Genomic DNA, 22,802 nt, shown 5'->3' on the forward strand with positions numbered 1-22,802 from the left:
TTTCTTTTGCAGTTTTTTTCTCACTCATATTCTCTCTCTTTGTCACTCAGTCACTCTCTCTCTCTGTTTCCTTCTCTCTCTCTCTGTCTCTCAAAGAAAAACACACAGTCACTTTGCATTTGCTTCCCTCTCGCTCATTCTCTGAAAGCACGAGAGACTGAGAGAGAGAATAACTGCAAGAGAGAAAGAGACTGAGAGAGAGAGGGAGAGATTGAGAGAGATAGACTGACAGAGAGAGGGAGGTGGGCAGCAAGAGACACCCAGGGAGGGGGGGGGGGGGGCGAGAAGCACTGAGAGAGAGTGAGTGAGAGACACAGAAAGAGAAAGATAATAAGAGTGCGACTGTGTGACGGAAATTTAGAGCGATATACCGAGAGAGAGCCTGAGTCAGAGGGAAAGGCACTGTGAGAGAGAGACTGAGATAAAAACGGATACTGAGAGAGAGAGAGAAACTGTGAGAGAGAAAGATAAGCGAAGGACAGAAAAAGAGAGTTAGACTGAGAGAGTACTACAAGAGAGAGAAAGAGCCTGGGAGAGATAGAGAGAGAGAAACTGAGAGTGACTGTGGAGAAAATATATTACCAACCGTAGTGACTGTGTGTTTTGTGGGAAAGACAGTGGGACAGAGACTGGGAGAGAAAGACTGAGAGGAAGACAGAGAGAAAGAGACTGATAGAGAGACAAAGAAATAAACAGACTGAGAGAAAGGGGTAGAGACTGTGAGAGGAAATATAATTTGTAGTGACTGTGTGTTTGTGGGAGAGATTCAACGAGAGACTGTGAAAGATGCTGAGAGAGATTGAGCGAGAGGCTGAATGAGAGAAAGACAGCGACAGATGGAGAGCGAGACTAAGAGTTGGAGAAAGAGACACTGACTCAGGGAGCGAGAGAAAGAGAGAGAGACAGACTGGGAGAGATACTGAAAGAGAGAGAGATAGAAAATGAGAGAGCGATAGACTGATAGGCAGAGAGAGAGAGGCAGAAAGAGCTACTGAGAGATAAACAGTGAAGCAGTGAGAGAGGGAGAACAAAAGACACAGAGCGAGAGACTTAAAGAGAGAATGGACAGATTGGACAGATAGAGAGATAATGTGAGTGAGAGCTTGGTAGAGAGAGAATAGGAGAGAAAGGTAGATACTGAGAAAGAAACTGAAGCAGAAAGAGAAAGCGGAAGAGAGAAAGAAAGACTGAGACAGAGGGACTATGAGAGAGAACAAAATTGGGATAAACAGAGAGAGGGACTGAGAGCGACTGTGGAGAAAATATATTAAAACCTGTGGTGACTGTGTGTTTTGCGTAAAAGATAGAAAGAGAGACGGAGAAAGAAAGAGACTGAGAGACACTGTAAGATAGAGACAGAGAAAGTGAGAGACTGAGATCGAAAGATTGTAAGAGAGACTAAGAGAAAGAGACTGATAGAGAGACTGAGAGAGAGACACAATGAGAGACAGAGGTGAGACAGAGACTGAGAGAGTGAGAATGAGAGAGAGTGACTGAGAGAGAGAATGACAGATACAGAAAGAGAGAGAGAGAGAGAGAGAGAGAGACTATGAGAGGAAATATAACATAATGAATGTGTTTTCTGGGAGAGACATAGCGAGAGACTGTGGGAGAGACTGAAGGGGAGACCGAATGAGGGAAAGACAGAGCGATAGTCTGAGACTGAGAGAATGATGGGTGGTGGGGGTGGGGGGGAGGGGGGAATAGACAGACAGAGAGAGACACAGACAGAGAAACAGATAAAAAGAGCGAGAGATACAGACAGATAGAAAGAGAGAGACAGATACACAGAGAGAGACACAGACAGACACAGACAGAGAGAGAGTGAGAGAGATAGTGAGACAGAGTGAGAGACAGACCGACAGACAGATAGACAGAGTATCAGAGTGACATACAGACAGACAGTCACGCACCGACAGACAGGCAGACAGGCAGGAAGAGTGACAGACAGACAGAGAGACAGACGGACGGAAAGAGTGAGAGATTCAGAGAGACTCTGAAAGAGACTGAGATAGCGACTGAATGAGAGAAAGACACAGCGAGAGACAGAGCGAGATTGAGTGTGAGAGAGGGAAAGACACTGTGACAGAGAATATATTGTGTATTGTAGTGACAGTATGTTTTGGGGGTGAGACAGAGACTGAGAGAGTGAGAATGAGAGAGAGTGACTGAGAGAGAATGACAGATACAGAAAGAGAGAGATGGAGAGAGAGTCAGAAAGAGAGATTGAGAGGGACTGAGAGAGAGCGTCTTCATGAGAGAAAGATAGAGCGAGAGGCAGAGAGACTGTGTGAGAGGGAGAGAAAGTGAAAGCCAAAGAGAAAAAAAGGATTAGGATGAGGTAGACACAATGGCTGTGAGACAGAGACTGAGGGAGGAAATGTACTATAAAGTGTAGAGTCTGTTTGTTTTGTGGACAAGACTGAGAGAGAAACTAAAACAAAGAGATTGAGAGAGATTAAGAGAGAGAGAGAGAGAGAGAGAGGCTGAGAGAAAGAGAGAGATAGAATGTAAGAGGAAATATAACGTATAGTACTCTGTGTTTTCTGAGAGACACAGAGAGAGATAGACTGAGAAAGACTGAGACAAAAATATATTATATGGTGCAGTGACTGTTTTGTGGGAGAGACAATGAGAAAATGTGAGAGTGTCTGTCAGACAGACGGGGACTGAGAGTGTAAGAGGCTGACAAAGAGAGAGACAGAGTCAGAAAGAGAGAATGAGAGCGACAGAGCGAGAGACAGAGAGAGATTAAGAGAGCAAAACAGAGTTAGAGATGAGGAGAGAGGCTCAGAGAGAAATGGAGTGAGAGACTGGGAGAGAAACGGAGAGCGACAGACAGACTGAGAGAGAGGGTGAGTGTGAACATATTATAAAGTGTAGTTCTTTCTTCTTGTGAGACAGAGAGAGACTGAGAGAGACTGGCAGAAAAAGAAAGAGATAAAGAGAATGAGTTAGAGAAAGAGAGACTGAGAGAGAGAGACGCTCAGATGGAGAGAGAGAGATAATATGAAAGTGACTGTGAAAGAAAAAATATTATAAAGTGTAATTACTGTGTTCTGTAGGAGAGACAGAGAGAAAGAACCAGAGAGGGAGACTGAGTTAGAGAGAGAGACTGAGAGAGACTGAGAGGCAGAGAGAGAGACTGAGACTGAGAGGCAGAGAGAGAGAGAGACTCTGAGTTAGATAGAGAGAGACTGAGTTAGAGATAAAGGGAGACTGAGAGAGAAAGAGAGAGAGAGCGACTCAGAGCGAGAGACTGAGAGGAAGAGAGACTGAGAAAGACTGAAAATATATTATAAAGTGCAGTGCTTGTGTTTCATGGGAGAGATAGAAAGACTGACTTACAGTCGTGGAGTCCTGTAGCTCAGTGGTTAGAGCGCTCGCTTTGCAAGTGAGAGACCTGAGTTCAATTCCAGGCACAGGGCGAAACCTTGGGCAAGTTTCCTTACTCCACACGGAGCCTAATAAGAATCCCTCAAAAAAAAACTCAATAAAAAATTGGTCATTTTCAATCTACAACTGTTTGTGGGATTGATGTGCGCAATTGGCTGCCGCGTTCGCCCACAAATATACAGTCAATTCACTTTACAGTATATTTAGTTAAGCGCTTTGGGACGTCCTCCCGGCGTGAAAAGCGCTATATCAAATGCAAGGATTATTATTACTATTATTACAGAGAAAAATCGAGAAAGAGTGACTGAGAGAGAGAGAGATTGGGAGAGATTATGAGAGAAAATATATTACAAAGTGTAGCGACTGTGTTTTGTGGAGGGTGAGATACAGAGAGTGAGACAATGAGAGATACAGAGCGGGAGAGAGAGTCAGTGAGCGACTGAGAGACAGAATGGGATAGACTAAAAATGAGAGAGTGACTACGATAGAGATAGAGAGAGAGAGAGAGCACAACAGAAAGTAAAACTGAGAGACCGACAGTGAGAAAATCTGAGAGAGAGAGAGACAGTGAGAGAAAATATTTTAAAGTGTATTGACTGTGATTTGTTGGAGTAACGGAGAAAGACTGGGAGCGAGAGAGAGCGCGCGCGAGAGAGAGGGAGAGAAAGGGAGAAACCGCGGGAGAGACGGAGAAAGAGATTCTGAGAGAGACTGAGAAAGCGATAGACAGAGTGGGAGAGAGACTGAGCGACAGCCTCACAGAGCCCGAGAGAAAGAGAGAGCGAGCGAGAGTCTTGCTGTGAGAGAGAGATTGAGAGAAAGAGAGACTGAGAGGGAGAGAAACAGACTGTGTAGAACATATATTATCAAGTGCAGTGACTTTGAATTATGTGGGAAAGACAGTGAGATACGGTGAATGAGAGAGAGAGAGAGACTGAGGTGGGTAGAGAGAATGTGAAGAAGATAGAGACTGAGAAACACTCAGAGAAAATATACTGTGTTGTGTAGTGAATGTGTTTTTCAGAGAGACCGAGAGAAACTGACAGAGAGGGAGACATAGAGAAAGAGAGGGAGAGACGGAGGCAGAAAGAAAGACCGAGAGAGAGAGAGAGAGAGGGGGAGACAGTGACTGTCTGAGAGAATAAATTATGAAATGCAGTGACTATGCTTTGGGGAGACACGGAGAGAGAGACTGTGACGGATAGAGAGAGAATGAGAGAGAGAGAGTATAGGAGAGAGAGTGACTGACTGCGAGAGAGAGAGACAGACAGACAGTTAGAAAGAGAGACTGCGAGAGAGCCACTGATAGAAAGGGACTGATAAGAGACTGGGAGTGAAACTATATTTTCAAGTGAACTTACTTTGTGATATGCGAGAGAGACAGAGAGCGAAAAGAGAGGCACCGAGAGAGAGAGAGAGACAGAAAACGAGTTTGAGAGAGAGCGCGATTAAAAGACAGAGAGAGTGACTGAGAGAGACAAAGAGTGAGACTCTGTCAGAGAGAGAGTGAGAGAGAATATATTACCAAGTATTCTAACTGCGGATTGAGTGATAGACTGAGAGAGACAGAAAGAGAGAGAGAGAAAGTGAGCGATCGGAAGATTGAAAGAGAGAGACTGAGAGAGATTCAGAGACAGAGACGGAGATTGAGATTCCGAGAGAGAAAGACGGAGAGCGAGAGAGAGACTATGAGGGACAGAAACAGTTTGCGTGTGTGCACTTGTGCGGGTGTATCTGACTCTGGTCCCACAGTAGTTTTGTATCTGTGTGTACATGCGTGTCTGTTTGCGGGTTCAATGTGTGTGTGTGTGTGTGTGTGTCCGGCTCAGACATGTTTGATGTTGGGGCTTCCTACCTAATCCTAAGACGTTTAACTCACTTAGGTCAATGATTCCGTGTGTATTCCCAAACGGCTTTAGCTCCCGGACGCAAATACATTTGTGGAGAAATCATATCCTGAGGTAGTGTTTTGTTGGTAACTTTACAGCCAAAACGTCTGTGCAAAACCCTCCCCCAGAGTAAAGTCTACACAGCTTCAGCCCTGAGTGAGCCTGAGTCTGCTCACACACTGCAGTCTGAGCCCTGTAGCTCAGTGGTTAGAGCCCTCGCCTCGCTAGCGAGAGGGTCTGGGGTTGATACCTGGCAGAGCAAAACCTTACGGATGTTTCCTTACTCCACTTGTGTCTGTTTGCCTCACAGTCAGTCACAATCCGGTTGTTAGAGAGTTTGCAGATCGCGTTTCCAGGGTTAATAATCCCCTCAAAAAATATTTCGTGAGATATTATGAAAGAGATAGAGGGGGACCGAGAGAGAGAGAGGAACAGAGAGATACAGAAACTGAGAGAAAGACTGAGAGAGAGATAGAATGAGAAAGAGAGAGACTAGGGGAGAAGAAATATAACGTGTAGTGACTTTTTTGTGAGAGGGACTAAGAGACAGAGACAGAAAGAGAGAAAGAGAGGCAGATAATGAATGGAGACTGAGTAGAGAAAAATCGAGCGAGAGACAAAGACAGAGACTGATAGAAAGTGAAACGTAAAGAGTGAGACTGAGAGAGACAGACTGAGAGAAGAGAAAGAGGGAGAGAAAGAGAATCAGATAGAGAGTGTGAGAAAGAAACTAAGAGGGAGACTGAGAGAGAGAAATACTGAGAGAAACACAGACAGAGTGAGAGACTGAATGAGAGAAAAAAAAGAGCGAGAGACCCAGAAAGAGAATGATAGAGAAAAACGTAGAAAGAGCGAGACTGTGAGAGGGATATTACAAAGTAAAGTGACAATGTGTTTTATGGATGACAGTGAGTTATTGCGAGAACGAGATAGAGAGAGAGAGTGAGAGAGAGAGAAAACAGAGAGTCAGTGAGAGAAATTGACAAAGAGAGGGAAAGAGACAGCCTGAGAGAGAAAGAGAGCAGAAAGGAAGGAGGAGAGAGAATCAGAGAGTCACTGAGAAAGACTGAGATACTGGGAGAGAGACAGAGAGTCTGAGTGGCTCAGACTGAGAGATCCAATGGCTGAGAGAGAGAGACTGAGAGAGAGTGAGAGACTGGGAAAGGGAGACTGAGAGAGACAAACTGAGTGAGAGAATGAGAGATAGAAAGTGCCTGCGACAGAGGGAGAGTAACAAACAGAGATAGACTCTGAGAGACAAAGTGACTCAGATACACGGAGTGAGAGAGACTGTGAAAGTGAGACAGGAAGAGATACTGAGAGACACCGATACAGAAAGATAGTCTGAGAGACGGAGAGGAAGAGAGACACAGATAGAGAGAGAGAGTGTCCGAGAGACACAGAGAGAGAGAGAGACCGAGAAAGAGAGAGGCTGAGAGGGAGAGAGTTAGAGAGACTAAGCGAGATAGACTGAAGGACAGAGGCTAAGAGAATGAGAGAAAGGGGGAGAGAGAGGGAGTGAGAGATCGAGATTGAGAGAGAGCGAGACTTTAGGGCGAGAATGAGCGACTGGGAGAGAGGCAGAGGGAGAGACTGTGAGAGTGACTGTCAAAGAGAGACCGGGAGAGAGAGGGAGAGAGAGGGAGAGACATAGTCTTAGAGAGCGACTGAGAGAGATACTGAGAGAGAGACAGAGACTGAGTGAGACATAAATGGAGAGAGATTATATTATAATGTGCAGTGAGTGTATGTTTCCTCAGTGAGACAGACAGAGACAGAGATAGTGATTGAATGAGATTGACTGAGAGAGAAGGAGAGAGAGATCGAGAGAGAGAGAGAAAGACTGAGAGGAAATATATTTTAAAGTGTAGCGAATTTGTGTTTTTGGGGGGAAACAGATAACAGGGTTAAGGAGAGAGTGAGAGGGAGAGATTGGCAGGAATTGCGGGAGAGATAGAGAAAGAGACTGAGAGAGAGACTGACAGAGAAAATGACTCAGAGATACAGAGTGAGAGAGAGAGTGAGGGACAGCCTCGGAGAGACTGAGAGAAAGAGAGAGACAGTGAGAGAGAGGATATTATAACGTGTAACAACTGTGATTTGTGGGAGAAGCAGAGAAGAAACTGAAAGAGAGAGACTGCGACAAAACGTGAAAGACAAAGAAGGAGACAGAGAGATAGAGACGGTGAAAGAGAATATATTATAAAACGTAGTGACTGTTTTGAGGGAGAGACAGGGAGAGAATTAGAGAGAGAGAGACTGTGGTGTGTGTGTGTGTGTGTGCACATGTTCGGGTGTGTGTGTCCCTGGTCCCAGCGCCTTGGGACTTGCTCCCCACGTGAAAGGCTCCTGCATATACATGTCAATGTGTATTTTGTTGTTGCACTATATTCCCTGTGTTTGTGTCCCTGTGTCTAGGTTGGGGGGCAATAATCTGGGAGATTGTGGAGTGAAGCGACTGTGCGAGGCTCTGAGGAACCCGGAGTGTAAAATACAGAGTCTGTGGTAAGTAACGCACTGTGTCACCAGAGTCTGAATGACTCCAATATCTCAATGTGTTTATTGTGACTGCCTGATCAGTGCGGCTGAATATTGTGACAGGAATCGGTGTGACAGTGTGAGGCCACAAGCCTTTACATAAAACTCTCAACATGGATTAATGTGTGTGTCTGTGAGTGTGTGACTCTGTCTGTGTGTCTCTGTGTCTGTGTGGCTGTTAAAAACATTTGCAACTCTCTCCAACAACTTTACAATGATCTGATTCCAGTTTACCAATTGCTTAAGTTCAGTCACTATATTCAGGTCAAAACAGCAGGAAATACACAAATAAATCAAACAATAAAATAATACACAAGACCCAAAGCGGTACCGAGCGGATTCCTGTCACAGCACTGGTCGTGTCTCGCACTGCTCCGCTACCGTTCCCGAGACATATCTAACACCTTTGTTTAAAGACACCTTAATATCTCCAGACAAAACTGTCTTTTTTTAAGAAAAACAACTCCTTGTGTGGTTATGTCCATAATATGTTTCAATTTCAATTCTCCCTTTAACCACAAGGACTTTCTGTGGCCTTGTACCTCCTGACCTTATATTGCCATTGTTTTGGGTTCTGCCTTCAGTTACTGAGCTTTGCCGCCTTTGCACTTCTATTTTCGATTCTTAAACCACACGGTAACATTAATCGATGACAACACTGCGTGTGTGTATGTCTGTGTGTGTGTGTGTCAATGAATATGCTTTTGTGTGTGTGTGAGTGTGTGTGTGTGTTTGCGTGTCTGTGTGTATGTGTGCGTTTGCCTGTGTATGTGGGTCTGTGTGCTTTTGTGAGTGCTTTCGTAAGTGTGTGTGTGTGTGTCTGTGTGAGCGATTGTTTGTGTGTGTGTTTGTGTTTGATTTTGTGTTTGTGTTTGTGTGTGTGTTTTTGAGTATATCTATACATATTGTGTGTCTCGGTGTGTTTATTTGAGTGTCTCTATCTGTGTGTGTGTGTTTCTGCGGGGTTTTTTGTTTCTCTGTGTGCATTTGTGTTCGACTGTGTTTGCTTTTGTGCATGTTTGTTTGTGTGTGTGTTTGTGTGTTTGCTGTGTGTATTTGTGTGAATTTGTGCTTGTGAGTGTGTGTGTGTGTCAGAGCCTTGGGACGTCCGACATGAAAGGCGATATACAACTGTAATCTTGTTGTTGTTGTTGTGTGTGTTTGTGCGTGTTCCTGTGAGTGTGCGCGATTGTGTGTGTGTTTGTGTGTGTTCCTGTGAGTGTGTGCGATTGTGTGTGTGTATCCCAGAGGATCGAGTTCAAGATCGCCGTCCTCACCTTTAAGGCCATCCATGGCCTCGCCCCCTCCTCCCCTCTCTGACCTGCTGACTCCCCACCAACCTGCCCGCTCCCTCCGGCCAGTGGGCTCCGGGCTGCTCCATGTCTCCCGCCCGACCCGCCCTCCCATCGGTGTCCGGGCTTTCAGCCTCTCTGCCCCACACTCTGGGACTCCATCCCACGGTCCCTTCCCCTCACTTCCTCTCTTGTCTCCTTCAAGGTCGGTCTCAAGACCCTTCTCTTCCATCGTGCCTTTGGTCTCCCTCCCTCTCTGCCTCCCCTCACTCCTACCTCACCCCTCGCCACCCCTCCCCCTCCGCACCCCTCCCCCACCCCTCTTCATCCGTCCCGCACCCCTCCCCCATGCTCAGGCCCCGACACTTGACTGCTCAGCGCTTTGGGACGTCCTGCCGACGTGAAAGGCGCTCTGTAAATGCAATTTTATTGATGTTATTGTGTATTTGCGTGTGTGTGTTTGTGTGTGAGTGTGTGTGCCTGTCTGAGGGTATGTGCGTGGTTGTGTCTGTGTGCTTGCACGTTTGTGTGTTTGGTTGTGTGTATGTGTATTTATATTTGTGTGTTTTTCTGTGTGTGTTTGTGTTTGGGTGTTTTGTGTGTGTGTTTGCGTATATTTGTCGGTGTGAATCTATGTATATGTTTTTATGTCTGTGTTTGTATTTGATTTTGTATTTCTTTGTTTGTCTGTGTGTTTTTGAGTGTGTGTCTGTTTGTCTTTATGTATGTTTCTGTGTGTGTGTGTGATTGTGTGTTGTGTTTTTGTGTGTGCGTATTTGTGAGTTTGTTTTTGTGTGTCTTTGTTTGTGTGTTTCTGTGTGTATGTGCGCGTGTGTTTTCGCGTATATGGTTATGTATGTTTGTGTATGCCTGTGTATGTGTACGTGTCTGTGTAATTGTGTGCTTTTTTCTGCGCGTCTGTGTGTGTTTACGTGTATGTTTGCGTGTGTTTGTGTGTGTCCGTTTGTTTGTGTTTCTGTGAGTGTGTGTGTTTGTTTCTGTGTGTTTCTCTGTGTATATGTGTCTGTGTGTCTGTATCTGTGTGTGTGTATTTGTCTGTGCGACATGTGTTTGTTTGGTTGTGGACGTGTGCTTGCATGGGTGGGTTTGCGTGTGTTTCTGTGTGTGTGCGTGTGTTTACTTGTCTGTGGGTCATGCGTTTGTGTGTGTGACTGAGTGTATTTGTCTGTGGGTCATGTGTTTGTTTATGTGTGTGTGTGTTTGTGTGCCATTTTGTTTATGTTTGTATGTGAGCTTGTGTGAGTGATTGTGCTTATGTTTGCGTGTGTGTGAGTTTGAGTGTGTGTGTTGGCGTGTGTTCGATTTTGTGTGTATAAGTTTGTGAGTGTTTGTGTGAGTTTTTGTGTGTGTTTGTGTGTTTCTGTGTGTGCGTGTGAGTTTGTGTGTGTGTATATTTGTGTGTTTTTGTGTATCTATGTATGTCTATTTATATATGTGTGTCTGTTTTTATGTGCTGTGCTTCTGTTTGTGATTGTTTGTTTTTGATTGTGTCTTTATGTGCGTTTGTATGTTTGTGGGTGTTTGTGTGTGCGTATTTGTCAGTCTGTTTTCGTGTACGTTTGTTTGTTTGTGTGTTTCTGTGTGTGTGTATTTGTGTGTTTTTGTGTGAATGTTTATGTATGTTTGTGTGTGTATGTGTGTTTGTGAGTGCGTGGGTTTTTTTCTGTGTGTGTATTTGCGTGTGGTTGTGTTTGTGTGCATATGTGTGTGCGTTTGTATGAATGCTTGATTGTTTGTGTGTGTGTTTGTGTTTGCTTGTGTGAGTTTCTGTGTGTGTGTTGGTGTACGTATGTGTTTGCGTGGATGAGTTTTTGGATGTCATTGTGTATGTTTCTGTGTGAGCGCGTTTGTGTGAGTGTTTGTGTGTTTGTTTGTCTGCACGTGTGAGTGTGTATATTTATGTGTGTCTGTGTGTGCGTCTCTCTGTTTATGTGACTCTGTCTGTGTATGTTTGTGTGTATATTTCTGTGGGACATGTGTTTGTGTGTATTTGTGTGAGTTTCTGTGTGTGTGTTGGTGTACGTATGTGTTTGCGTGGGTGAGTTTTTGGGTGTGATTGTGTATGTTTCTGTGTGAGCGCGTTTGTGTGAGAGTGCTTGTGTGTTTGTTTGTCTGAATGTGTGAGTGTGTGTATTTATGTGTATCTGTGTGTGCGTCTGTCTGTTTGTATTTGTGTGTATTTATGTGTGGGTCATATGTTTGTGTTTGTGTGTATTTCTGTGTGGGTCATGTGTTTGTGTTTGTGTGTATTTGTGTGTGTGAGAGTAAGTGTGTATCTGCGGCGATGTTTTTGTCTATGTTTGTGTTGGTGTGTGTGTGTGTGTTTGTGTGTATGAACTCCTACAACCTGTCCGGCATCAAACAAACTGTGAGTGACAGTGGTTTATACCCACTGTGTTTACTCTGATCCCTGTAATGTCTCTGTGTCTCTGATCTCCAGGTTGGTCAATAACAGACTGACCGATGGCTGCACTGATGATCTGGTCTCCGCTCTCAGTACAAACCGCTCACTGAGGTTCCTGGACCTGAGGTTTAACTCCTTCACAGACGGCTCTGTCCCCGCTCTCCGCCGCCTCATACAGACCTGCACCAGTCTGGAGGGGATATGGTGAGTGTTTGTGTCAGTGTTTAATGTGATAAACACACAGAGAAAGGGCTGCGTATCAGAATGGGAACAGTTTGAAGGGATTTATTTATGTATTAAACTGCGACCCGAACAGTTTACAGTTTGTACCATTATCCCATGGGTTTATTTCCTGTTTAATGTGTTTCAGGCTGAGAGGGAATGGGTTCAGTTCAGAAGGAAAGAAGCAGCTGCAGTCACTGCAGGAAATCAGAGCTGAGCTGTCAGTGAGTTTCTCCTCATGAGGGATTGACTGTTCACACAGTCTGTGTAATATGGAATATATTCTGTGCACTGTAGTGACTGATTATTAAAGAAGTTGATCCTGATTCCTCTCTCATCTCTGCTCCGGGGACCGTTATTGACACACACCGCCTACGGCCGTGCGGGCGGCTGGAGAGCCCCGACCCTCAGTCACCGCTAAACTGCTGTAAGCAAACACAACTGATGCACTTTCTCTCACAGTCTCTCTCTCTCTCTCTCTTTGTGTCAGTCCCTCTCAGTTTATATATTTCCGTCTCTCTATTTCTTTCTCTCTCTTTCATTGTCTCTCTTAGTCTCCGTCTCTCTCTGTCTCTCTCTCTTTGTGCCTCAGCCGTCATTGTTTGTGTGTGAGATCCTGAGAGAGAGATCAGTTCGAGTGTTCGTGTGTGTGTGTGAGAGAGAGAGTTTGCAGACCGTGTGTGTGAGTGAGAAGGAGAGCAGTCAGTGTGTGTGTGAGAGAGAGCAGTCAGTGTGTGTGCGTGTGTGTGTGTGTGAGAGAGAGGGAGAGAGAGAGGGAAGTCAGTGTGTGTGTGTGTGTGTGAGAGAGAGCAGTCAGTGTGTGTGTGTGTGAGAGAGAGCAGTCAGTGTGTGTGTGAGAGAGAGCAGTCAGTGTGTGTGTGTGTGTGAGAGAGAGAGCAGACAGTGTGTGTGTGTGTGAGAGAGCAGTCAGTATTTGTGTGTGTGAGAGCAGTCAATGTGTGTGTGTGAGAGAGCAGTCAGTGTGTGTGTGAAAGCAGTCAGTGTGTGTGTGAGAGCAGTGTGTGTGTGTGTGTGAGAGAGCAGTCAGTGTGTGTGTGTGAGAGAGAGCAGTCAGTGTGTGTGTGTGTGAAAGCAGTCAGTGTGTGTGTGTGTGAGAGAGCAGACAGTGTGTGTGTGTGAGAGAGAGCAGTCAGTGTGTGTGTGTGAGAGCAGTTAGTGTGTGTGTGAGAGCAGTCAGCGTGTGTGTGTGAGAGCTGTCAGTGTGTGAGAGCAGTCAGTATGTGTGTATGTGTGTGTGGGGGGGAGAGCAGTGTGTGTGTGAAGGAGAGCAGTTAGTAAGTGTGCGTGAGCGAGAGCAGTCAGTGTGTGTGTGTGTGTGTGTGTGAGAGAGAGGGAGAGAGAGAGAGAGGCAAGTCAGAGTGTGTGTGTGTGAGAGAGCAGTCAGTGTGTGTATGTGTGTGTAGATCAGTTAGTGTGTGTGTGTGTGTGTGAGAGAGAGCAGTCAGTGTGAGTGTGTGAGAGAGCAGTCAGTGTGTGTGTGTGTGTGTGTGTGAGAGAGAGCAGTCAGTGTGGTTGTGAGAGAGAGAGAGCAGTCAGTGGTGTGTGTGTGTGAGAGCAGTCAGTGTGTGTGTGTGTGTGTGTGAGAACAGTCAGTGTGTGTGTGTGAGAGCAGTCATTGTGTGTGTGTGAGAGCAGCCAGTGTGTGAGAGCAGTCAGTATGTGTGTGTGTGGGGGGGAGAGCAGTGTGTGTGTAGGAGAGCAGTTAGTAAGTGTGTGTGTGTGTATGTGTGTGTGGGAGCAGTCAGTGTGTGTGTGTTTGAGAGCAGTCAGTGTGTGTGTGTGTGAGAGAGCCGTCAGTGTGTTTGTTTGAGAGCAGTCAGTGTGTGTGTGTGTGTGTGTGAGAGCGAGCAGTCAGTGTGTGTGTGTGAGAGAGCAGTCAGTATGTGTGTGTTTGTGTGTGTGTGTGTGTGTGTGTGTGAGAGAGAGCAACAACAACAACAAAAAGACTGCATTTATAGAGCACCATTCACGTCGGAAGGACATCGCGAGGCGATGTGAAGCAGACCGGAGCCAGAGGAATGGATGGTACGGGCAGGCAAGTAGGGGGATAATAGGTCGGAGAGGTAGGAGGGAGCGACGCCGCGAATGGCCTTGTAGGTGGGGATGAGGATCTTGAATTGGATCCTCTGGGGGATGGGGAGCCGGTGGGGCGAGCGAGGGCGAGGGTGGGAGTGATGTGGTAACGAAGCCTGGTGCGGGACAGTACCCAACTCATCCCACTTTCCCCTTCTTACCCCAAGTAGTCCCCCTGCTGTTACCACAAATATTTCCACTCCCCTGCTCTCACCCCAACCAGTCCCACTCACACAGCTCTTACCTACCAATATTTCCCCCTCGCGCACACGTACCCCCAAATTGCCCCATCACCACCGTCCTCGCCCAACTCCACCGGCTTCCCATTACACAGAGGATACGATTCAATATCCAGGTCCTCACATTCAAAGCCCTCCATGGCTTGCTCCACCCCCCCACCTCTGTGACCTCCTAACCCCCTACCAACCTGTACGCTCCCTCCCCTCAGCAGGCTCCAGCCTGCTTAACGTGCCCCGCCTCATCAATGGCGGTTGGTGCTGCAGCTCCTCTGCCCCCACCCTCTGGAACTCCATCCTACGGTGCCTCCGCCGCAATCGTCCCCTCCTCACCTCCTTCAAGGTACATCTCAAGACACTCCTCGTCGACCGATGGCGCTTTTGGTCACGCTCCTACCCCCACCTCTCAACCCTCCACTCCTTCGTGATCCCAACGCCCAGTTCGGGTCCAAATCCCCGCTCTCTCGGTCTCTCTCTCTCTCTCTCTCTCTCACTCTGTGTCTCAGTCTCTCTCTATTTGCCTCCATCCCTCGGGGCCAAATCCCCGACTGTGCAGTGCCTTGGGACGTCCTCGTCATGTGAAACTCAGGCGCAGCAGAAAATGTTTGTTGTTGTTGTTGCGAAACGCGGCAGCCGATTGCGCCCAGCGACGCCCCCACAAACAGCCGGGGGTTGAAGTGACCAAATTATTATTATTATTCCGAAGGGATTATTACCCCCGGAAAGTGATCTGATGATTCCATTTTGAAGACGGAGAAAGATGCTAAGATCCGGGTGATGTTGAGCTGAGCTCCGCCCCCTCCAACGCCGCCCCTCGCGGGCCGAGCAGGTAAAACGCAACTTTATAATAATAATAATAATCCTTGCATTTGATAAAGCGCTTTTCACGTCGGGAGGACGTCCTAAAGCGCTTCACAGAACACACTGGAAAGAGAAGTGACTGTATATTTCTGGGAGAACGCGGCAGCGAATTGCGCACAGCGATGTCCCACAAACAGTCGTGAATTGAAAATGACCGATTTATTATTGTTTTTTGTTTTTTGGAGGGATTATTATTAGGGCTCTGTGTGGAGTAAGGAAACTTGCCCAAGGCTTCCTGCTGACCTGCCTGGAATTGAACTCAGGTCTCTCGTTTGCAAAGCGAGTGCTTTACACACCCTTACAGCCACACTGCCTTCCTTTACCAAGATGGCCGCCACCGTCTCCCTCACTCAGATGGTATCAGTGTCGTCCCTGACCAAGATGGCCGCCGCCGCAGAACCTGACCAAGATGGACGCCACCGGCTTATAACCTACCAAAATGGCCGCCGCGGTCAGCCTTTGCCAAGATGGCCGTCAGTGGCTTCCCTTACCAGTGTGGTAGTTGCCCACTTTACCAAGATGGCCGCTCAACACCTCCTAAAGCCTGTTACGGTTCCGGTGGCTTTTGAAAATGTCGGGAGCCGCGGAGATTCGTCTCTGAGAAACTGAGAGACAGAGAGAGAGAGGTCAGAGAGAGATGCGTTCAGCGGGGAAGGAGACCACTCCAACCATTGCGCCTGAGCTTCAGTTACCCGCTCCCTCCCCGGCCTTCCCCCGCACCCCCACCATCACGCACCGCCTCATCCTCGGTCGCATGATAATGCGTCCGTCCTCTTGGCTTCTCGGGGGTTAGCAGGTGGCGGGGGTGTTGGTAGGACATAAGAAGGGGCGGGGGGTTTGTAGGGGGTTAGGAGGGGGTGACGGCGGGGGTTTTGCTACGGGTTTAGGAGGGTCGGGGGAGTTCGTAGCGTTTAGGAGGGGGCGGGGGTATGGTAGGGGGATAGGAGAGGGCGGGGGTGTTGGCAGGGGTTTAGGAGGGGCGGGCGTGTTGGTAGGTGTTAGGAGGGCCCGGGGCTGTTGGTCGGGGGTTAGGAGGGGCCGGGGCTGTTGGTAGGGGGTTAGGAGGCGTTGGGGGGTTTGGTAGGCGGTTAGAAGGGGTTGACGGGGTTGGTAGGTGTTTAGGAGACGGCGGGGGGTTAGGAGGGGGCGGGGATTTGGTAGGGGGTTAGAAGGGGCGTGGGGGTGGTTAGGAGGGGGTGACGGTGTCGGTAGTTGTTTAGGAGGTGGAGGGGGGTTAGGTAGGTGATTACGCGGGGGCGGGGGTGTTGGTATGGTGTTAGGAGGGGGAGGGGTGGTTAGTAAGGGGTTAGCAGGGGGCGGGAGTGTTGGTAGGTGGTTAGGAGGTGGCGGGGGTGTTGGTAGGTGGTTAGGAGGGGGCGGGTGTGTTGGTAGGGGGTTAGGAGGGGGCGGAGGTGTTGTTAGGGGGTTAGGAGGGGGCGGGGGTGTTGGCAGGGGGTGAGGAGTGGGCGGGGGGTTGGTATGAGTTTAGGAGGTTGGCTCTGGGAGAAGGACATTTGGAGACGGGGTATAACGAGCGCAGCTCTCGGGAGTGCAAAACAAGAGCAGTGCGACTCCAAGAGGGAGACAGTGAGCCCCGGATCAGAGATCAGAGGGTCACCATAAGTGTGTGAGTCTATCACTGAGCTTCTGGGGCTCCAGAGAGGAAAGAACAAGAACGGCTGCGGCTGATTCCTTTACACCGGTAGTGTGAGTATCTCTTAACTGCTGTAACCCGTGTGTTTTTGATATAATATAGTCAATTATAATCGTTCTACTTTGATATAATCATCGGATTCTGCTATTGCTTATTGGACCATTGACCTTTCTCTGTGTTGTGTGATTAATGTTAACTGTTGGGGATCGAAATAAAACGTTCAAAGGTGTGTTACGCCATATTTGGTAACTGTAGTCTTTTGATCGAACTCGGGGTTCATTTTTTCCAACAGTAGTGTCTTTACAGTGAATCCCGTGTACTCACTTTACAGTAAACCCTGTGTAGTAACTTTACACTGAATCATGGGCAGTCACTCTAAACTTTACAGTGAATCCTGTGCAATCACATTACAGTTTATTCTACTTATATTTCACTTCCTCGCAGCTGGACAGGGTTTAAGAAACAACCCGACCGGGTCCGATAGGCGACTCTCGGCGCTTTCCGAGCTTCCCCAGGTGAAGGGTATCCGGGCTGATCCCCTCGGGCAGGTTCCTTATCAACAAAAATTCTTGCCAAACGCCACCGAAAAGTCCACACTAAACCAGGGATGGCAGTGACAGCCGAGGATTACTGGGGTCAGCTTTTCCCAATGGCAGTGACAGCCCTGGGAAGGCTGTGAGAAGCCCTCAGACCAGGCGTCAGGGTCGGAGGGGAGAGAGGAGGTTCGCTGTGTAGAAGGGCCAAAACCCGGGAATAATCCATGGACCGCCCTGAGCGGCCACAGCAGAGACAGGTCGACGGGACAGAGTCTGTCTGAGCCGTGTGTCCCGCAGCAGCGATTTACCATCCAATCCAGAACAACAACCACCCCCCACAACAACCCGACCTCCCCCCCCACCCCCCCCCCCCCCCCACCACCCACAACCCCCCCCCCCGACCCCCTACCGCCTATTGACGGGTCCCGGCCTCCCACTAACATCCCCCAACCTATGGATACCATTTGAACCTGTATTGGGAGTCAGACCTTATGTTAAACCTGTGGTGAATGGAGGACCATCACAACTGATGTGAATTGACCCCCAGGTCTGAGGCTGCGATAATACACTCTGACTCTCCGACTGGGAATCTGCGGCTACCAATGGATGTGTGGAATAGTGCGGGTTTGACTGGAAGCGCTGTGTTTCGGGTCCAATTGGCACAGGTTATACTGATCCTCCGGGAGGAAACAACACAACAACAACACGATTACATTTGTGTGGCGCCTTTCACATCGGGAGGACGTCCCAAGGCGCTGAAAGTGGGTTGTTTACCTTAGACGTACAAGAGCGCGGCAGCGACCAACACGATCCAGAAGAGAGGGATATTGTGGGCAGAAACTCTGTTAAAATATCCGGTGAGAGTTCATTTTTCAAATCAATACCTGTGGACAGGGGATCCCAGTGGAGGTGGAGAGATCGCATATCCCGCGCCAGTTGATCACTCTCATGCGGTATTTGCAATGAAAAAGGGTGAAATTTACCCTCCAGACAGTTCCCAGATAATACAGTGGCAAAAATCTTTGCCGACCAACCCTCAGTGGTGACTCTGCACAAATATGATTGTGGAAAATTAAGTGCTATTGAGACCATTAACGGACAAACCCTGCAAACTATATCCTATACAGAAATAGCCTCCCATACACTGCCGATATTATTAACTCGTTAAAGCAACAGAGTTTCATTGGAGAGGTTCATTCACCACCAACTCGCCCATATGACCGGTACCAAAACCGGATGGGAGTTGGAGGTTAACAATTGATTACCGACAACTCAATAAAGTTACACCGTCCTGTTCCCCAGTGGTCAGTGATTCCCCGACACCATTGACTCCTCTACCAAGACACGTCTGTATTTTTTCAACGTTAGCGGCTTCTCGAGTGTCCCCATCAGAGATGAGGATCAGTTTAAATTCGCCTTCACATGAGATAACCAGCAACACACCTGGATGTGCAGACCCCAAGGCTAAGGCTTCCACACTTCTGCTATTATTAAAGGGCGTGAATTCTGAGTATGTGTTTCAGTTTGTGGATGACATTTTAATTCCAACTGCTGACTATCACACTCGCATTCAGATATTGACCGACATACTGAACCGACTGACTGCAGCAGCACTGGAAATTAACTCCATGAAGGCTCAGCTGCTGCAAAAGACTGTAACTTTTCTCGGAGTACGACTGCCTCCCAATGCGATGGATAATAAACAGATCGAAATATTATTCCCGGCTGCCGCTCACTAAAACAAAACCAGCACTGCCATCATTCCTGGGTCTGGTGGGATATCAAAGGTGGTTCACTCCTCCCTTTCCTGAGCTGCCAAACCGCTGAAGGAATTGCTGAAAGGACCAGAGGAGACTCCGAGCCGGAGCTTTGGGCTGATGCTCACACTGCGGCTGTGGCGGCTTTAACACAAGGAGTCACACAAACCACAGCTCTGGTCTCTCCGGTTCCGCGGGAGCCTTTTCACCGGGAGGTCACTGCGACCGACCAGAGCTTAACGGCAGTGCTGTGCCCGGACCGCGGCAAACTGACTGCGATTGCACTCGCCTCCCGCATCCTGACGGGGGGTGAGAACCTATTTGAGGTGTGTGAGCGACACCGACTGCCACATCCTGAGCCATCGCACAGTTTACCTTTGTGACCGGTGTCCAGAAGCTGGAGATACATTCACCGCAAACTCCGTTGAAACTGTTGCTCAGCCCCGGAGATACCTCGGGGTCCCCTCAACCGCTGAACCGATGGGCCTCGGTCCTGGGACAGCGGGACATCGAGAGTACCTCACAACCAACAACACTTCTCCCTCATCTGCTGCTATACAACGGAGACCCACTCGAGTGTCCGGTCCCACGCACCACGTTTCAACATATATCCTACACCTCTTCCAGAGGGACAGCGCGTGTATATCGATGGATGTTCCTCCCACGAAAAAGGACATCAGACAGTCATCCTTCCACAAAACTGATAAATCATGTACCAATGTCGGCCGCACTCATCACAGTGTGAGGAACCAGCGGCCTTCCAGGAGGATTTGAATCAAACAGCAGAGAAATCCACAAACATTTGTTCCGACAGCGCCTTTGTGGACAAAACTGTGACTCCGTTACCCCCTTATGGATCGAATTCCTTTCGGACGACTGATGATAACCCACTTGTACAGCAGCCACTAGTCCAAACCATTTGGGAAACAATCTCTGTTCGAAAGACTCCTTTGTACCTGGGAAAAGCTAAAGGATATTCAAAGATATCGGATGCAGACAAAGCTGCAAAGTGTGCGGTCAGATTTACTGCACTGTGAAAACCATTCCCTTCTTCGGCCTCCGGGTCGCATCGGTGGAAAAATGCTCTTTTCTGCTTTGGACATTCGAGCTTTAAAGTCAACAAAACCAACCGCACGTCGATGTGTTACAATGGCACAAAGAAGGCAAACCCTCTCCGACTCCGGCTGACTGCGACTTTCGTCACCTCTCCACCCCCCCCAACCCTCTATCCCCCCCCTCCCTCCCCCTGGCTCGGTCCCGGGATCCGACACTGTAAAGCGCTCTGAGACGCAGTCCCGTGTGGAGGGCGCTATAGAAGTCCAAGTTGTTGTTGACTGTCACTGGGCCCCTTTGACCATGACAAGCCAGGCAAGTAAAGACTGTATTTCTGAATCAATTCTAATATATTTGCCCCCCAGACAAAATCCCAGTTGTGTGCACACACCGAAGTCTGCAAGAGGAAGAATTCACAATATTTTACATGCACCCGACATCTGGTCACTATTATATAACCGCTGGGCCACAATTAATGTTACGTGGTGTGCGTTGGCCGAATGTGGCAGTGGATATTGCGCAGTGCGCACACCGGTGTGTGGTATCTTTGCAGAATAATCCCCTCTCCTTGAGGACAGCGAGTGCTTCTTAAATCGCCACCCCCACCCTAGGGTCCATGGACCCATGTGCAGATTGATTTGAGAGGGCCAATAACCATCATGAAAGGAGGTTTTAAGCACTCTCTTGTAATATTTGGCACATTTACGCAAAGGATTGAGGCTTTTCCCACGTAAAGTAACACTGCACTAACAGCAGCCTCTTGCGCGAAGCGATCTGCTGGTGGGCAATGCAAGTGGAACTCAGATCAAGTGTCGCACTCTACAGGTAAAACCCTCTCGTAAATGCAAACCGTGGCTGAGAATCAAACCGAAATTGCACATCTCGCACCACCCTCAGTCTTCAGGACTGGCGGAGAAGGGAAGACTTGATCAGATACTGATCGCTTTGATTAAGAAACGCTGCGCAGTTTACACGCCCCATGACAGCAGTGCTAATCGGGGTCCACTGTCTCCCTATCTACAACGGGTTCGTTTCAGTGTTCTCAAATCCCTTCGTGTCCTGACACCGCTCTGCCTTCCCGACCGCTTCTGCCTCAACCCGCAAAACGCTGCCTCCACTTGACGGGCTCCAACAGAAGACTGGATGATCTGCAGCCTGTGGGGAGAGGACCTGGGGAGGCCGACAAGCAGGAGATTTGTATATGCAAACCTGTACATATGTACACACACACACACACACACATACACACACATATATATATATGTATATATATATATACCACCTGTTCGATGTTTGCGCTCTGTGCAAAATGAATCTGTTACAGAAATAACAAACATGGAGCAGAAAGGATGGGAAGGAAGCAGACGTGGGCACACACGGTGGTCGTGTTTAAGGCAACTAATGGACCAAGAATGATTGGGCGTTGGGGATCGAGGGAGGGACTCCCTGTTGTTCGGGGCATCTGAGCTGACAGATTAGATTTGGGTCCTACGACTTCAATATCCTCGTTTTGCATTCAAATCCATTCACTCCCTGACCCCTCCCTCCCTCCCCGAACCCCTCATTCCCTATTCCACGCCCCGCGACGCCTTCGCTCGACTGACACCGGCTCCTGCTCGACACTCGCCCCCTCCGCCCCTCCATCGGAAGTGGTGCTCTCAGTGCTTTTACACTGCGCCCCTAAACTCTGGAAAACTTTTCCTCAATCCCTCCGCCTTTGGCCCCTCTCCCCCCGTGCGGCCCCCTCCAGCCCCCACCCCGGCTCAGAGTCGGCCTCCGCCATGTCAGGTGCTCTGAGACGCTACTCTGGGAGGAGGGCGCCATACAAGTGCAAGTTGTTGCTGTCGTTGAATGTACTTTTGACGAGATGCCCGAAGTGGACGGGATGAGCAAGAAAGAGTTGAAGCAGTTACTCATCATGGGGAGTCTGGACAGGTTAACAACACACAGGATGTGCACACATTTTTTGTGGACGTTCCCTTTAAACATGTCGCTATGTTCACGACATACATGTGCCACCGGCTCACACACACACACAGCGCCACAGCACACCGGCCGATCATGGCCGGTGCCCCGATTCGCACCGCGCACACACATGTTCACGCGTTAAAACACCCGGAGACACGGCCACACAAACCGCACACATCCACTCAACACACAACCAGTCCCGACCTTTACCTACACTACAGTGACACGGGTGGGACTGGTCCCGACTCCGTACAAATGTAATGTTGTTGTTCTTGAGCCCTGACTCCACTCTCTGCCGCTCCCCCCTTCATGGCCTGAGACTGACATACATTTTCTGGACTGTCGTTGGTTACACATCGACCTTCTCTCTGCGCAGTACACGGCCACACACACATTTCACCGCCTCCGCACCACTGACAGTGATCACACACTGAATGGGGGGATTTGAAATTGCCGCCAAGTCCGGGCCGATGGGAATGGCTGTAACGCTGCAGTGCAAACACATGTCCAGCAGGAGGCGGTGCTGCACTGCAATCACTCCCTGTGTTCACAGTACCACACCACCGCTTCCCGAATCATTGAAGGTTCAAGAAAATTCACTTTAAAAAAAATTTGCTTTTCTGCAACGATTAACCTGCATTTGTTTCGCCTCTTTCACGCGGCCTCACGGCTCGGAGATGTTCCTCAGTGTTGTGTTACAACTGACGAACACATTTTCATTCTTGTTCATGTGTTTATGTAAATAAAGTGTTCCCCACTGAATCCCATGACATTGGTTTCACTCCTCGATCCGATTAACAACATCTGATGCTGGAGAGAGTTGAGGCAAAGAAATACACTTCACTTCATCTCTCCTGATGGCTATTGTGTATTTGAGGAAT

At 48.4% G+C, this 22,802-nt stretch overlaps 1 long non-coding RNA gene across 1 annotated transcript; it reads left to right on the forward strand.

Moving 5' to 3' along the window:
• Positions 1 to 11,551: 11,551 nt before the first annotated feature.
• On the forward strand, positions 11,552 to 13,759 carry LOC121851919. Its single transcript, XR_006086013.1, has 3 exons — positions 11,552 to 11,744; positions 11,911 to 12,189; positions 13,742 to 13,759. It is a non-coding gene; the product is annotated as an uncharacterized LOC121851919 (long non-coding RNA).
• Positions 13,760 to 22,802: the final 9,043 nt, after the last annotated feature.

The sequence above is a fragment of the Callorhinchus milii genome, unplaced genomic scaffold (assembly GCF_018977255.1).
Source record: "Callorhinchus milii isolate IMCB2004 unplaced genomic scaffold, IMCB_Cmil_1.0 Scaffold209, whole genome shotgun sequence".
Lineage (NCBI taxonomy): Eukaryota > Metazoa > Chordata > Chondrichthyes > Chimaeriformes > Callorhinchidae > Callorhinchus > Callorhinchus milii.